Raw genomic sequence first — 17,613 nt, 5'->3', positions numbered from 1 at the left:
AATGCTATTTAGAGGGAACATACTCATCCACATGTTCATTGCAGCATTATTTACATAAGCCAAGATATGAGAGCAACCTGGGTATCCTTGAATAGATGAATAGATAAAAAAGAGGTGATACATATATACAATGGAATATTACTCAGCCATATAAAAGATTGAAATCTTGTCATGCGTGACAACATGGGTGGGCCTGCCACGTATTTTGCTGAGTGTAGTAAGTCAGACAGGAAAAGACAAATGTCAAATTATTTCACTTATAAGTGGAATCTATAGAACAAAATAAATAAACAAATGAAACAGAAACAAACTTATAGATACAGAGAACATTTTAATGGTTGCCAGATGGGAGGGGGTTTGGGAGCAGAGTGAAAAAGGTGAAGGAGTTAAGAAATACAAATTGGTAGTTACAAAATAGCCATGGGGGTGGAAAGTAAAGCATAAAGAATATAATCAATAATATGGTAATAACTATGTATAGTGCCAGGTGGGTACTAGTCAAGGGAATCACTTCCTAAATTATATAAATGTCTAAATGCTATTCTGTGCACCTGAAACTAATATAAAAACAATATTGAATGTCAACTCTAATTGAAAAATTTTAAAAAGGGGGGAAAGAATGAAGAATAAGAGTTTCAAAGTTCAAATATAAAATAAATAAGTCTTGGGAGTGTAATATACAGCATAGGAAATATAGTCAATATTATTGTGACTGGGGTAGATATTGTGGTACAGTATCAGATGGTTGCTGGTCTTATCATGGTGATCACTTCTTTGACATAGGGAATATAATCGGTAACGTTGTAATAACCTTGTATAGTGCCAAATGGGTACTGTTGAATAACTATGATGTAAACCTGAAACTAATATATTGTATGTTAGCTATATTTTAGTAATGATCTTAAAAAGAAACATTTGTTAAATGTATGTTAGTGATGAAAGATAGAGGTTTGTGCATTTATTTGTTCCACATTTTTCAGACTCGGACAATTTCATCTTCAAAAGGAGCCTTCCAACTGTTGGCTCACTGCACACCAGCAGACAGGAAGGGACAGAGGGGCCACGTGACAGCAAGAGGAGAAGGATTTCAGGAGCATTGTGGGAGGCATGTGACGCCAAATTACAAAGGAATGGACGTCAAATAGGAATGAGATGGAAGGTTTAATTGGGGAAGAAGACAATAACATGATCATTTAATCTGGAAAGAGTTCATGTTTTAGAGGATGGGGTAGTTTCATTTAAAAACAGGGAAAAATACAGGGTACATAAAATCGGAGATACAAAGAAAAGAGACATTTAGTTACAGTTGGGTGAATTAAATTTCTGACAGCAGCTAATCCAGCGGCCCAGCACATGCCATTTTTATCAGGAAGGCCGTCCCCAGTCAGCTCTCACTCATCCTTCAAGGGCCAGTTTCACAATGATTTCTCCGAAGCCATTTCCAAGCCTTCCCTTCCTACTGCTGCTGATTTCATTTCTCTCTCAGCTCTGCAACCAAAACTATGAATGTAAGTGTCACTACAAGTATGTGTTGCTTTATTTCTTTTAAACAACTGAGTAATTACTGACCTGCACATATATAGAGAAAATGTTCTTTACACTGTCATCTGATCATCTAAACTTCTCCACACTTAACTACTAGTTAGAAAATTTTAGTGGTTTATATTTCAAGTCATCTTTTTCTCCCATGTTTCCAAGATTAAGCTATCTTCTGGAAAACTATGACATTGTTCTGCTGGTAAGAGACAAGGAGGCAGGCGAAAGCAAACAGCAGAAACAAAACACATTTGAAAGACTTTCCCATGGGAAAGAATGTCACATTTGAAAACAGATGCCTCCATTGTTTTCTCAGTTCAAGCATAAGTTACTTTCTCTGTAAAATTACAGTTGAAACCAGTATTGCAGAACAAGCGATTCCTTACCCTCCTGTTGAAGTTATCACTCTGTCGAGACAGGCTCAAATAGAATCTCAGATCATTCAAAATTTAAACAGTGAATGCAGCAATCAAAATGTCACTGGGTTAGAGGAATGAATGAATAATTTAGCTCACTAAAAGGTAACATTTAGACAGACCAGACTTGCCAATTCCAGGAGGTATTGACAGCCTGGAATAAGATTATCCTCTCTCTTCAATTAAAAATAAATAAACAAACTGACTCCAGAATCTGTATGTTAACCTCCCAGACACCCCACTTTTTGGGTAGGAGTACAGTTCAGACCTGAGAGACAGGGAGTGGTCCAACCACCCTGACAGGGCATACAGGAGGAACATTATTTTATTTCAGTTTTTCCACCACTTTCAGAGCTCGGACTGTTACTAGGAATGACATTGTACCTCAGCTCTTGTCTTCTTGAAAGAAAGAATTCATTCAAGTGACAGAGTTTGTGCAGCATAGGACAGCAAGAAATTTATTAGTAAAAGCAAGTACATTCCCAGACATGGAGCAGGCTGACCCAAGAGAGGGAAGCAGCCTCTCCCTACATTGTGTGAGGGTTTTTATCTCTATGGGTAGAATTGTCTCCCCCTCTTCCTCTCTGTTATCTTTCTCTTTCTCTGCTGAGGTGTCCTGTCCCCCACTCTGGTTCTCAAGGTTCTTTCTCAGAGCATAAGCGTGAACCTGTTAATTTCCCTTGATTTATTTGAGAAGCTCATTAAAAATGGTCTTGAGAAGCAGGATGTATATTCTGATAAGCAGGATGGTTTCTCTCTCTCCAGCAGTTTTCCTTCTTTTAATGACATATCTTGTTCTTAATATCTTTCTGAGCAAGCAAGGTGTTTGTGCCCCAAGTGAGAGCAGCTGCAAGGGGCCTCCTATCTGGGGTTACTGCCCTCCTGCTCGTTTCTACCTTTCTACATAGTCTATCAGTACCATGCCAGGCACTGACTGGGTGTTGGGAATGCAAAGATGCAAAAACCACCACTGCCCTTGAGGGGCTTATGGTCTGGTGGGGTCATGAGAAATACGTGGGGATCGTGCAGCCTGGGAATGTGTAACAGTGGCATAACTGGGACACGGGAGCCTGAGGAGGCCCAATTGTCTAGGCTTGTATTTGTGTGTGGGTGTTGTTTGGTAGAAAATCGAGATAACTGGATGGTATCTAAGAGAGGCCTGGGCTCTGAGGCAGTGACTGTCAGGGAGGAAAGTTGGGGATCGGGGCCAGGACCCCTCAAGGATAGTCAAGCTCTTACATCCCAAGATGACAATAGGCATGATGCTTCTCTGCCCAGGATGTCCTCATATACTTCACCCACCAGGAAATCTCTGCTCCTCTGTGAGAAGAGACATTGGCACAAGCTTAAGTTCCCAAGGCTGCCGGCAGGCCCTGGTGCTGCCTCCTCTGTTTCCAGTGATTGTCGTGCATACCAGCAGTGAACACTTCCTCTTGTCATTGCCACTGGCCTGATGCTCTACATGCTCAGCTAGCAGACAGGAAAGCCAGTGTTTTATCTTCTCTGCACGTGCAGAGAGTTGCAAGCAAGGCACTCAGTAAGAGTTTGAGGCAGAGCTCCACTTCACTCAGCAAGAACATGGCTCCCACCCTAAAAACAAGAAAAAGCCAGATACTCTTTTTAAAAAATCATCTTTTTTTTTTTTTTTGAGCCCATAAGAGACATGAGGCCAGAGCTGATGAAGTGGACATAATTCCAAAGGGTGACAAGCCCCTCTGAGGAAAGATGCGACTCACTGATGATTCACCATTGGTGGAAGTGGGGGAATACACGGCTACCATGAAAAGGGGGTAGGAGGAAAATAGCTAAAATATTAAATTCTTAAGTGTGACCTAAGTACAACAATCTAGAGTAACTGGAAGCTGCAGACACAAGGGGCGGCGGTCCATACTCACGTACCAGCTCTTTTCCGTGGCCTCCATCAGGCATCACAAGAAAAACTGGGGCGAGGCAGGAGACCCTGCCTAACACGAAGGACCCGAAGAACTGAGAACCCCCATCTCCCCACACAAGCCACAGCAGTCTTTCGCAGCAGGGACATGAGCATGGAGAGAGGGCTTTCCCTGGTGGGCACACAGGGACTGAGGAAGCTGAGGTGGAGAAGGAACACTGAGGAATCCCTCTAGCACCACAAGCCCCACACAAGGCACGAGGCAACAGCAGCCCACAACTGGAGGGAATGGAAATGCACCATGGTGCCCTGAGGGTAACCAGAGCAACCAACACCCAAATCTAACCGACTACTGACTACATGGACTGGTCCCCAGTCTCACTCACCCCCTGACGAAAGTGGAGCACCCACACCCGGGACCCTCTGCAGCTCTGCAGAGATGGATCTTGGCAACTCTAACCTCTCTGGCATTCTGCCTTGGAAATTCGAGCTGCTTTGACCTCCTCAAACCCTCTTTTCTGACTCCTCAACTCAGGGAAACCACCAAGCCCTGTTTGGGTTCCCCTTCCTGTGCTGCAGCTTGGAGACTCTCCAGGACATCCATTGAAGCTATTGTAGGGATTACCTCACTTGTCTTCTCTCTCTCAAGACTGAATTTCCTATGCGGCCTGTTGTCCAATGTTGAAAGCAATGCTTCATAGATCTTGTCCAGATTTCTAGTGTTTTAATGGCTCAATGGTAAATCTGGTCCCTATTACATCATCTTGGCCAGAAGCCAAAGTTCATTTGATTTTCATCACAGGTGTCAAAGTAATACAGTAGAGAAAGGAGAGCCTTTTCAACAAATGGTGTAGAAAAAACGGGATACTCACATGGAAAAAATAAAAACCTCAATTCCTGCCTCCCGATAGGCAGAAAATGTTACTAAAAATGGTGCATAAACTTAAACGTTAATGTTATTGTAAATGTAATAAATCTTTTAAGGAAAAACATACATCTTTATGACTTCAGAGTAGGGAAGCATTTCTTAAGACAGGAAACAAAATAGTGACCATAAAAGGGGAAAAAAGGGATAAATTAGACTTCATCAAAATTTAAAATTTATGCTCAACAAGCAACTGTTAGGAGACGTCATCAAAATGGTTGTGTGAGGTGAGTCTCTGGAATCTCCTCTGGAATTTACAACAAATTGAAAAACTGTAACTCAACAAAAGACTCCCTGCACAGCAGACAGGCAGACGAAGAGTCTCACTACTGAATTCACCTAAAGGTGGGCAAATTGCACGAGCAGGGATGGAGGGAAGGGAGAAGTGTGGACACAGGGCCACGAAGGCACAGGACGCAGACCTAGCTCAGTGCTCCAAGCTTGCTGCATCCCAGAACTACCACAGCTACAGGAGAGGGAAGAACTCAGATTGCTAGGGCTCCACTTATGACCCGCAGGGCTGAGGGGACAGCATATAACACGGCTGAACCCAACGCTCATGGCAGAGACCTCGGAGCAAAGACTGAGGGAAGAAGGCTGAAAACGGTGGTTTAAGCCCTCACTGCCGCAGACAACGGAAGCCTTAGGCACTGAGACTAGCCAACCCCTCCCTATCCTCCCAGAGCTCGCCCAGCCCCAACATGCCCAGTGCTAGAAGTGGAACAGTAACAGTGTCAGATCAAAAGAACAGAATATTTGCTGTTCTGAGAACTGTGGACCTCAGACACAGATTTGCAGCCCAACTAGTTCCGGCAAAGGGGAAGGAGCTGTGGAAGCAGGACCGGCTGTGGTGGTGGTTGCTGCCATTGCTCTGGGCCAAAATTTACAACTCACCCTGCCCCTGTCCCCACCTATCTGGGCAGATCCCTGCAGGAGTAAACAGAACTGCTGAAACACACGGCCTCTGAATCTGGTACAGGAAGAGATTTGGAACTTCAAAAGCTCTCCACATCCCCACAGGGATGCGGTACCCTATGACCCAGGCGAACTGTTCACAGAGGAGAAGCCTGCCTTCCAGGGAATCCTCCCATTGTGTGAGAAGCTGGAATAGTGCAGAGAAAACATAACACTATAGTGTGAGAGAGAAAAAAGGGCTGCAGTCGGAGAGAAAATAAAACATTCTACAAATACGTACTGGAAAACAAAAGAAAGACCTCTTCCTATCAACCTGTCGCAGAACCCACTCCTGTAGATGTCTAGGAGGAGAAATAGTAAATCAGTAATTGCCATGAATAACCAAGGCAACACGACAGCTCAGAAAGTGAAAAGTCTCCAGAAAAGGAACTTAAAGATATGGAAATATGTGATTTAAATGACAGAGAATTCAAGACTGCAGTTCTGAAAAAACTCAATGTGATGCAAGAAAACACAGAAAGGCAGTTTAATGAACTCAGAAACACAATCAAAGAACAAAATGAACATTTTACCAAAGAGATTGAAATTTTAAAAAAGAACAAAATAGAATTTCTGGAGACTAAGAACTCAATAGAAGAAATTAAGACTGAAATAACCAGCTTAGGTAGTAGAGTTGACCAGATGGAGGAAAGAATTAGTGACATCAAACATAAAAACCTGGAAATGACACAGATGGAAGAAGAAAGAGACTTGAGACTTAAAAGAAATGAAAGAACTCTTCAAGAACTTTCTGACTCCATCAGAAAGAACAATATAAGAATAACGGGCATACCAGAAGAAGAAGAAAGAGAGAAGGGAACAGAGAGTATATTCAAACAAATAGTTGATGAGGACTTCCCAAACTTGTGGAAAGAACTGGATCCTCAAATCCAAGAAGCAAAAGGAACACCTAACTACCTCAACCACGTTGATTTTTGAAGCTGTCAAAAATCAACAGCAAAAAAAGAATCCTCAAGACATCCAGGGAAAAGAAGACGGTAACCTACAAAGGAAAGCCCATTAGGTTATCATCAGATTTCTCACCAGAAACCCTACAAGCCAGGAGGGAGTGGAACCAAATATTCAAACTATTGAAAGAGAGAAATCATGAGCCCAGAATAATATACCCAGCAAAGATATCCTTTAGATATAAAGGAGGAATAAAGACCTTTCCAGACATACAGAAGCTGAGGGAATTTTCTAATACACGACCTGCACTACAAGAAATACTAAACGAGGCTATTCAACCACCATCAACAGGGACAATTTGTGGCAACCAAACCATAAAAAGGGGGAGCGTAAAGGCCTGAACCGGAATATGGGAATGGGGATAGTAGACATGCTGAAGAAAATGGAATACTCTAAATATCAAACTTTCTTTTACATAATCTTAAAGGTATCCACTCAAAAAAAAAATCCAGAACTGAAATATATACTGTAATCAAAGAAGAAACAAAGGGAAACATCATAGAATACCACCACACAGAGATAATAGGCAACAACAAAAAGGCAAAGAAGCAATGGAGACACAGTCTTACCAGAAAACTAAAGATAGAATGATAGGAAATCCTCACATATCAATAATCACCCTAAATGTAAATGGACTGAACTCACCAATAAAAAGGCACAAAGTAGCAGATTGGATCAAAAAACTAAACCCAACCATATGCTGTCTCCAAGAGAAGCATCTCAACTACAAGGACAAATATAGACTCAAAGTGAAAGGGTGGAAATTGACACTCCAAGCAAATGGTATCCAGAGAAAATCAGGTGTAGCTATACTGATGTCAGATGAAACAGACTTCAGGGTGAAAAAGCTAACAAGAGACAAAGATGGACATTTCATAATGGTAAAGGAGACTATACAACAAGAAGGCATAACAGTCATCAATATTTATGCCCCCAATCAGGGAGCACCAAAATATACCAAGCAACTACTAACAGAACTAAAGGGAGAATTTGACCAAAACACAATTATACAAGGGGACTTAAATACATCATTGACAACTATGGATAGATCATTCAAACAGAAAATAAATAAAGAAAGAGCAGCCCTAAATGACACATTAGATGAAATGGACATAAGAGACCTCATCCTAAAACATAAGACTATACATTTTTTTCTAGTGTACACGGAACATTCTCAAGGATAGACAATACATTGGGACATAAAATCAGCCACAGCAAATTTAAGAAGATTGAAATCATACCAAGCATATTCTCTGATCACAAGTCTTTGAAATTGGATATCAACTACAAAAAGAAAGCAGGAAAAAACACAAATACATGGAGATTAAACAACATACTTTTAAAGAATGATCAGGTCAAAGAAGAAATTAGAGGAGAGATCAAAAGGTACATAGAAACAAATGACAATTAAAATACATCCTACCAAAATTTTTGGGATGCAGCGAAAGCAGTTTTAAGAGGGAAATTTATATCACTACAGGCCTATCTCAAGAAACAAGAAAAACCCCAAATAAATAACCTCACGTTACACCTTAATGAACTAGAAAAAAGAACAAATGAAACCCAAGGTCAGCAGAAGAAAGGAAATAATAAAAATCACTAAATGAAACAAAGAACAAGAAGACAATAGAAAAAATTAATGTGACGAAGAGCTGGTTCTTTGAAAAGATTAACAAAATTGACAAACCCTTGGCTAGGTTCACCAAGATAAAAAGAGAGAAGACACTAATAAACAAAATCAGAAATGAAAAAGGGGAAATTATCATGGATGCCACAGAAATACAAAGGATCATCCAAGAATACTATGAAGGACTACATGCCACCAACTTCAATAACCTAGAAGAAATGGACTAGTTCTTAGAAACATATAGCCTTCCAAGGCTGAACTGGAAAATCTAAACAGACCGATCACCAGTAACGAAACTGAATCAGTCATCCAAAACTTTCCCAAAAGCAAAAGTCCCGGGACCAGATGGCTTCATTAGTGAAGTCTACCAAACCTTCAAAGAGGATCTAATACCAATCCTGCTCAAACTCTTCCAAAAAATTGAAGAAGAGACTGTACTCCCTGACTCATTTTATGAAGCCAACATTACCCTGATACCAAACCTGGTAAGGAAACATAAAAAAAAAAAAAAAGAGAGAATACAGACCAACATCTCTGATGAATACCGATGCAAAAATCCTAAACAAAATTCTAGCAAATCAAATGCAACAATGCATTAAAAAGATTATTCATCATGACCAAGTGGGGTTCGTCCCAGGGGCACAAGTATGGTTCAACATATGCAAATCCATCAATGTGATACATTACATAAACAAAATAAAGGATAAAAATCATATGATTATATCTATTGATGCAGAAAAAGCATTTGACAAGATACAACATCCATTTATGATTAAAACACTTAATAAAATAGGTATAGAAGGAAAATACCTTAACATAATAAAGGCCATATATGACAAGCCCTCTGCTAATCTTATAATTGATGGTGAAAAACTGAAGCCCTTTGCTCTACGTTCAGCAACGTGACAGGGCTGTCCCCTATCACCTCTGCTTTCAACATAGTGTTGGAAGTCCTTGCCAGAGAAATCAGGCAAGAGAAAGAAATAAAAGGCATCCAAATTGGCAATGAAGAAGTTAAACTGTCACTATTTGCAGCCCAGCTCCAGGTAGAGGGTGCAGCTTACTGGCCCATGTGGGAATTTAACTGGCGAACTCACTGTTAGGAGCATGGTGCTCCCCCCACCTGAGCCACCAGGGCTGGCCCAAGCAATATTTATTAAAAAAAACTATTCTATGATAGAAAAAAAAACAGATAAGTGGTGCCACTGGGGAGGGAGGAGCTGGGAACCAACTGGAAAAGTGCCAGAGAGGGCCTTCTGCGGTATGTGAATGTTCTGTACCTTGGTGGTAGGAGTTTGGGTTACACAGAATCAGGCAGTTAAAACTCAACAAACGATGACCTTAAAAGATTTGAGTTACATCGATTGTAAATTTTACCTTAAAATAAAAAAAGACAGAAATGCATCTGAAAATGTAAACGTATTGATGGATGGAAAGATGGATGGACAAATAGATAAATATGTAATAAAACAGCAAGAGTAAAATATTAATAGCAAAGTCTAGATGGTTGGTAAATGGTTGGTCACTGTAAAATTCCTTCAGCTTTTCTTTATGTCTGAACATTTCACAATATAAATTGATGGGGAAATTTTTGTTAAATGAGTCAAGCAAAATGCCAGAGTACTAGGGCAGAGTCTCAAGCACCTGAGTTATAGGAGGGAACAAGTTAAATAAGCACAGGGGTGTGATAGCAACAGTAGCCATCATTTATGGGATACTCACTGTGCAAGGCCCAGAACAGAGCACTTCTCAAAAGCAAACTCTTTTAAGCCTCCCAACAAATCCATTTTATATCCAAGACACAAAATTAAGAGGATTTCTGTAACTGACTCACAGTCGCACCCCAGAGCTAGTAAGGAGCTGAGCCAAGGCTGGAGCTAGCCTGTTAGATCCCAGGGCTCTTCCACCAGCTGACCCTCCTGTGCTACATCCATTGGGAAGAAAAGCGCCTGCTTACTCAAACCAGCATTCAAGTTTAGAATGGGGCTGACAGCGAAGATAATTTGATGAGTCATCAAAGTATTCATGGGCTTTAAATTTGTTCTGATTAAAAAAAAAAAAAAAATTGTTCTGATTGGGCAAAGGGTGGACTACAGAGTTCAGGAAAGGCTGTAAGGGCCTGAGGTCTTGTAGGGTAAGCTTTAATGAGGGCAGGAACCATATCTCTCTCTAGTTTTTGCTGTCACAGTTCCTGGCAAACACAGACACTCCATAAACACTTACCAAATGGATGAATAAATAAATACAAAAATAGGAATCCAAGCAGGGCATTATAAATTTACAAGCAGTAATGTGACCACACAAATGCAAAAAAATCATCTTTCTAAATCAGTCTTACTCCTCCTCAAACTGTGACCCTGAGATTTTCTAAAAGAATGTAATTGTTTTTGAGTGACTTATCCATGGAAAGATTTTTTTTTCTTTTCCTGGTGCTGGAGGTATTCTTTTCTCATTCTAATAAAGACCAGGAAATTGGGAAGAGTTCTGAAACAGTCCCAAAATCTTGACTTTTAGATCTTTAGAGGTTGTTTGGGTTAGCAACTTACCAAATATAGGAGGTAGAACAGTCTTTTAATTATTTTTCACCCTCTTTCCTGAGGAGGTTCTAACCTGACAGGAATGGCATGATGAGGACCACAAACACCTCTCCCTGTATGTTCACAAGCCGTGAGGAGAGAGCTGCTGGGGAGCTTTCTGAGATGCCGGGAGGTTGTGGTCCAGGTTCCGGGCGTTCCCGTGAAGACAGGCCTGCCTGAGCTGACTCTAGGTTTGATATGCTTAGTGCTCTGAAGATAGGCTGCTGTCAGGTTGTTCACGTCCCTTGAAGCCCTGTCACTCATTCTTGTTGGTACTTCTGCCTCCTCCACAGACAGACATATTTGATGGGCTGAGTCATGGAAAAGAATACCTCCCCTAAAGATACACTCAGAATAATGTCCATTTCATTTTCTTCATTCAGTGCTCCCAAACCACTCTTTGAATGAGGTGGAAGCCTATTTGCTTCTTGGTACAAGAGGAATGAGGTTCCTTATGGCATTTAATTGAGGGCCCCGTGGGCTACACAGATGCTCCTACAGGCCTGGAATTTGTCAGTAGATTCTGGTGTTAGAACACTATCTCAGTGGTTCTCCCCAAATCCCTATGATGTGGTGTTGTTTTATCCACATTGTGCAAAGGAGGAACTCAAATTCAAATTGATGAAGTAATTCATCAAAACCATCCAGCTGGAAGGAAAAACAAGGCAAGCAGTGCTGAGCCCCAAGGCGTCCTGCCTGTCAGCGTGTTCTTTTCACCATGGTACTTGGGTTTCTGTTTTACCCAAATCCAGCCATTAAAGCACTCTTCCTAATACACCAGAAGAATAACCTGGGAGTCTGTACTCGGCCTTTTAGGTTGTTGCTATATAGATTCATGACCTATTTTGGAACTGTCAGGCATTCCCTGAGACCTGATGGCAGGTTTGGGTTTACAAACAGCATGACCTATCTCCCAAATATATCTTGTGAGTCTGGGTAGGTTAGAAAGGTGTACATCCCTACATGTTCACTAAGTTCTTAGTATACTTGCAATGATCCCCTCTTCTTCCTTTCTGTCATTTCTCCATCACTCCCTGGGAAGGAAATGTAAGATTACCAGTGAGGCTGAACCACTGTGGAGGAGAAGAAAGTCAGTCTTTGAGTGGGGTGAGGCTGTCTTTTCCTTGCCTCTTGCTTCTTCTTCATTAACAAGTCAAAATTATGCTGCTAGCCAAGTGGAGATCCATAGCAGTAGAATTCAAAGAAGACCTTTTTTAAAAAAAAAAAAAAAAACTGGAATTACCTTGACAAAGTCTGGCAAATCATATGGAGAACTGGCTTAAAATGACAGCCAGGAAAGGATGTCCACAACCTTTTAAAGAACTCAATAGTTGGCAAATCTTCCATTTCTAATGCTGGGGGATAATAAATTATTCAAATAAAATAATCATTTCTTCCACTCACTGTAGTGCAAGAATATTGATTCCAACATTACTAACACACAGAGGTCTTCATTGTAAAATGCCAGTGTGAAATGGAGGAGCAACTGCATTTCTGCTTTAGATTGTTTAACCCTTCCTTACCCTGAGGTTTCGTTTGCTCTTCTGCAGTTTCCAGAAATGAACTGTTCTTCCAGTCATGTCAAACAGCAACATAAAGATCCAATATCTACATACATACCCCCTTGTGCTCAGGATTTCAGGTAACGAAGGATTGATTCAGAACTCAGTGTCCTCACACGAGACCACTATTCCATTATCTAACTATAGACCAGTGCTTTTTAAACTCTGACGTGCACAAGAATTACCTAGGGATCTTGTTAAAATACAGTTTCTGGTTTACAAGGTCTGCTTGACTAGATAGTCTGCCTTTCTAACAAGCTCCCAGGTGATGCCAGGGCTGCTGGTCGTGGATCACTCTTTGGGTAGCAAGATACAAGATGGCTATAAAAACCAGTCTCCACCATCCAGACTCTGCTTCCCCTAGTCTAACCTGTGTATTATACCAGTCTTACATCCCTGCTCAAAAACCCTCCAGACTCTTTTCCCTGACACGCAAGATCCTGTACAAATTTATTCTGTCTGTTTCTAATATTTTTTCCATTGCTCTCTTCTCATAATTTTCATCTTAGCCCAATGGAATTATTTGCTGCTCTCTAGACATACTCTCACCATTATTCTGCTATTTCTTCTACCTAGAATGTCCTTGCCCAACTCCTTCAAAGTCCAGATCAAATGTTGCCTTCTCTGTGAAGCCCAACACATTTCTTACAGCTAGAAGTCATCCTCCTTTATTTGACTTCTGATGTCACTTTGTACCTATCTCTCTTAGGGACATTATTACTATCTATCCCATATTATGACTTTTGGGGATCGTGTCTTTCATTTTGTTGATACTATTATCTGCTCTATATTTCCTTAGTGCAAGTTCTTGTTTGATTTATGCTTGTAGCTTATAGACACCTAGCACAATGCTTTGTACACTTGGACATAATTGTATGTGTGTTTATTACTTAATTTTATTGGGGTGTAATTTAAATCAGTAAAATGCATAGATTTTAAGCGTACCACTCATTGAGTTTTACACCCAGGTAACCACCACCGAATCAAGATAGAGAACATTTCCATTGCCGCAGAATGTTCCCTACTTCTCTTTCTAGCCAATCCCCACCAACAGCGCCTGTCCCTAGCCAGAATATAACTGCTTACATTTCTACCACCCTGGATTTGTTTTGTCTCTTCTTGACTTTCATATAAATGGAATTATACCATAGGCACTCTCTTGTCTAGCTTCTTCCATTCAATATAATGTTTTTGAGATTCATCCACGTTACCTGTTGGAAATAGCTTCTTAAAGAATCTACTGATGGTGGGAATGGAAGTCCTGCTTTACTGTAGTCACACCAGCCTGGGCACTTTCCTGAGTCTGTGGCATTTTGGACTTTCTGTGCTTGCATCCAGCCTGCTTTCAGGCTGTTTACAAAATCACTGAAGTCCCTTAAAGCTCTGTCATTCTTTGTTGCTGGTACTTCTGCCTCCTCCACATTGCCTCTGTGCCTCCCAGCTATCTGCAACAAGGAGATAGCTGCTGACTGCGTTCCCTGCTATGTCTCCAAGACGCTGCTGTCTAGCTCCCAGGTTATGCGCTTCCAGGGAGGACCTCCATCTTTCTTTGCAAATCCATTTTTCTTCTTTGAGGGTGGGGCTAAGCTCCATAAAGGCTTAGCCAGAATCACCTGTCCAGTGGTGTCTGGCCTCATGTCCTGCTGTAGCTCATGTCCATTCTTCACCAGGAGGCAAGTGTGACTAGAGCTGCTGGCAAAGGGAGGCTGCTGGCCCTGAAATGGTCTTCACCGGCTGCATCCTGGGAATTCTCAGGTGAGAGCACCCAATGATGATGGACTGTTTCCTACCTGCCAGGTGACCAGCAATGGCATTAATGGTGGCAATCCATGGCTGACAGATTCCCTCAGTCTAGGTTTCAGTATATGTTTGGGTAGACAACCCCAGGCACTGCCTCCTCCCAGTGCAATGCCTACAAAGGGCTTATTCTCATGCTTTGTATAAAGTCTGCTGTGGTCTATGTCAAAACTGCCACATCAGGCCTTCGTGGGATAGGTTTGGAATGAGACCCAGACTGGACAAGTCTTAAACTGTTGCTCCAGAAAAGGAGATCCAGCCTATACTCTGACACTGTGATGTCTGGCTAGCATGTGAGAGAAGGAGCCAGATATCACACTCCCTCCCACCCTGCCCAATGAATTACTTAATCTAGGAAGAACAAGGAAAGGAAGCCAGAGGGTCAGTGCTGTGCCATTTTGCACTTAAAAAAAATTGTGGTCCATTTTTTTGGACTAAATATCTTAGTCCATTTGGGCTGCTATAACAAATATACAACATTTATTTCTCACAGTTCTGGAGGTTAGGAAGTCCAAGATCAAGGACCAGTGGATCCCCTGTCTATTGAGACTCTCTTCCTTGTTTACAGATGGCCATCTTCTTGCTGTGTCTTCACATGGTGAGGAGCAGAGAGAGGAGGCAAGCTCTCGTCTGTCTCTTCTTATAAAGGCATTAACTCCATCATGAGGTCCTCACTCTCATGACCTAATCACCTCCCAAAGGCCCACCTCCAAACACCATCACATTAGTGATTAAGTTTTCAACATATGAATGGGGGGGGGGGTTCTCAAATATTCAGTCCATACCATATACATAACATCCAATTTACCACCTTAACCATTTTTAACTGTACCCTTCAGTGGCATCTTACACTATTTGAGATATTTGCTGAGTGCTCTTCTAGGAGATATGTAACTCATCAGATAGACCACTCTCTTAACCTTTGCAGACCTTTGAACTAAGTATTATTATCCCTTTCTCATGAAACTAAGGTATAGAGAGGGTGATGGTTGCATAAGGCATGTGGCAAATCTCAGATTTAAACTCCATCTGTCTGCTCCAGGCTGGTTCCCTACTGTTCTGTCGCCCTGCCTGTCTGGCTGGCTCCATGAAGGTGATTTCAATGCCTCTGAGCTCATATATCCCATCAAAGTGCTTAAAGTGCTGACCACAAAGTCCTTCTGTCTCATCACGGCACTTACAGTAAGGGAGTCAGGAAGAATGGTGCCTTTCCCTGTCCTTGCCAAGGGGCTGGTCAGCATTGGAGTTCCCACCCATCTGCTGTGGCCTCTGTTGTGTGGCTTGAGATTAGCAGGATATTGCCAAGGCCTATCCAAAAATATTTTCCATTCCTGGGTTATTACATACCACAAATTCCTACCAACAAGTCCTCTGAGCTAGAGTTTTGTTAAATAAAAAGTGCAAACATTTTAATAATGAGGGAGACATGTGGAGCCATTGTCTCCTATTAACATTGCAGCCATTTTATATTATGCATCACCCAACCCAGCGCCAAGCCTGCTGGGATGGCCCCAGGGCCAATAATTTTGGAATGAGGAGAAAAATTAGACAATAAACAGTACTTTAGGATTCCACTCAAAAACCCAGGACCAAATGAGGTATCATAGTGAATTGTGGCTTCGTGGAAGTTCTGTAGGGGAAGGGAAACATGCTGAAAGCAACACAGATGAGATTTACCTACTTCAGAATTTTCTGGGCACTTGTGTGGTGAGGTGTTAAAAATAAGATCTTTGCAATCAGATAGGATAAGTTTTGTGGCTACCAGCTGTGTGCCCCTAGGAAAACTGCTTGACCTTTCTGGATCTCTATTGTCACTGACCACAAATTTGAGATTTTGATATCTTCCCTCCATTGGTCATAAAGGTGACCATTGTCTGTCCATCATATAGGTAAAGTAGCTAGCACAGAGATGGCACATGGACAGGTTCAAGAAATGACACCTCATGTGCTGCTCAAAAACTCCATCACGAAGTCTGTGGACACTGGAGATGGGAAAAGATAACAGATGTCTAACTCTGCTTGTGCAGTGGTGAGTGGAAGCCTATGTTTCAATCAGCTGTGTCTTTGTCTTCCTCACGGGCTCCCGAAGTGGACATGTGTGGGACGGAAGACCCTCTTAGCATTGGTAGAAATCGCTGTGACCTCTCAGTGTAAAAAAATATTGTTATGATTTGATTTGTTCAGTTTGGTGTCCTCCTGTAAACCAGTGGTGATAGGACCATGAAAGATCTCTCCCTCGGAGTTAGCTGAAGAATGAGCCAGTCAACCCAGAGAGCCTCAAGATTGTGGCCAGCACTGGAAAATGCTAATCAATTCCTGGGTGCAGGACCGAAAATCTTCCCTGAAGAGCCAGCTGTGACCTTTAAGTTGTAAATCAAGAGCAAAGGGAAATTAGAATTGAGAAGACATTTTTTCAGAGACTCAGGGTGATGGAGCATCCAGAGAAGAGTGAAGGAGGTGGCTCAGGGTTCATGGTGACCACCTAGATCCCAAATGGTATTTTAGAAGTGATATGGAAAATTTCCTTTCTTGCTCAGGACATCCCAGAGAAAGAGCAGCTCAGCCACAACCCAAGATTCCAAGCTGTATCCAGGGCCAATCTGCAAAGTAGACTCCAAAAGAGTGGGAGAGCTCCAGTGTCTGATCTCACACTCTAGTGGAGAGGGTGGGGGTGGGTAGGAAAAGTGCACATTGGGCAGTGGCCTGGTATACACAGGGGCAAGGACAGGAAAGACCTTTCAATGGTGAACCTGATCCCCACAGTCCAGCAGTCCAATACTAGAAGTGAATCCTAAAACAAACCAAGTTTCAATAGACAATAATCCAAGAACCAAAGAGTTCCAGTCATCCAGAAGCAAAATCACAAGAAGCAGTCAATCTAGGAGTGGAGTCAAGGCCAAAGCCACACTGTGATCAGAAGTCCAAGGTACTCTCAGTCTACAGGACCCAAAGAAGAGAAGCACAGATATAAACCGGAAATGACTCTGGAACCTGCTCAGCTGTCAATGACTCATAGAGTATATCCATACTGTATACCTTTTAACTTATGCAAATTAAACCTTTTGTGATCTGCAGAGTGAGAGAAAACACAATGTACTAGTGCCAATAGCACACCTTCTTACCATCTCACATTCTAACTTGGCTGGCATGTGCCTTAGAATGAGCAGTGAATGGAAGCAAGGGCTCTGCTCTTCCCACGGACAATCTCTGTGTCTGTAGCAGCACACCTATTGAGCATCTTGCCATCGTGGAAGTGATTTTGCTAGTAGAGATGCATATTTTTCATGAAAAATAGCTGCTAAATGCAGGTCAACCATTGCATCTGATGTTTAACCCCCACCCCCTAAAAAAGAAAGCAGT

At 41.8% G+C, this 17,613-nt stretch overlaps 1 long non-coding RNA gene across 1 annotated transcript in view; it reads right to left on the bottom strand.

Annotated features, from left to right (window-relative positions):
- Positions 1–1,142: 1,142 nt before the first annotated feature.
- The window catches only part of LOC148758399 (uncharacterized), a 245,337-nt gene continuing 228,866 nt past the window's right edge, over positions 1,143–17,613 (bottom strand). Inside the window, exons 5-6 of the long non-coding RNA XR_016021136.1 lie at positions 11,952–12,103; positions 1,143–3,542 (exon numbers count right to left, since the gene is read on the bottom strand). This is a non-coding gene — a long non-coding RNA (uncharacterized LOC148758399). The remainder of the gene's footprint in view (positions 3,543–11,951; positions 12,104–17,613) is intronic.

This window comes from Rhinolophus sinicus, chromosome 4 (genome assembly GCF_057876585.1).
Source record: "Rhinolophus sinicus isolate RSI-liver-muscle chromosome 4, RSI-T2T, whole genome shotgun sequence".
Classification (NCBI taxonomy): domain Eukaryota; kingdom Metazoa; phylum Chordata; class Mammalia; order Chiroptera; family Rhinolophidae; genus Rhinolophus; species Rhinolophus sinicus.
Note: the sequence above shows the minus strand (reverse complement) of the source record. Positions and strands in the feature narration are given on the sequence as shown.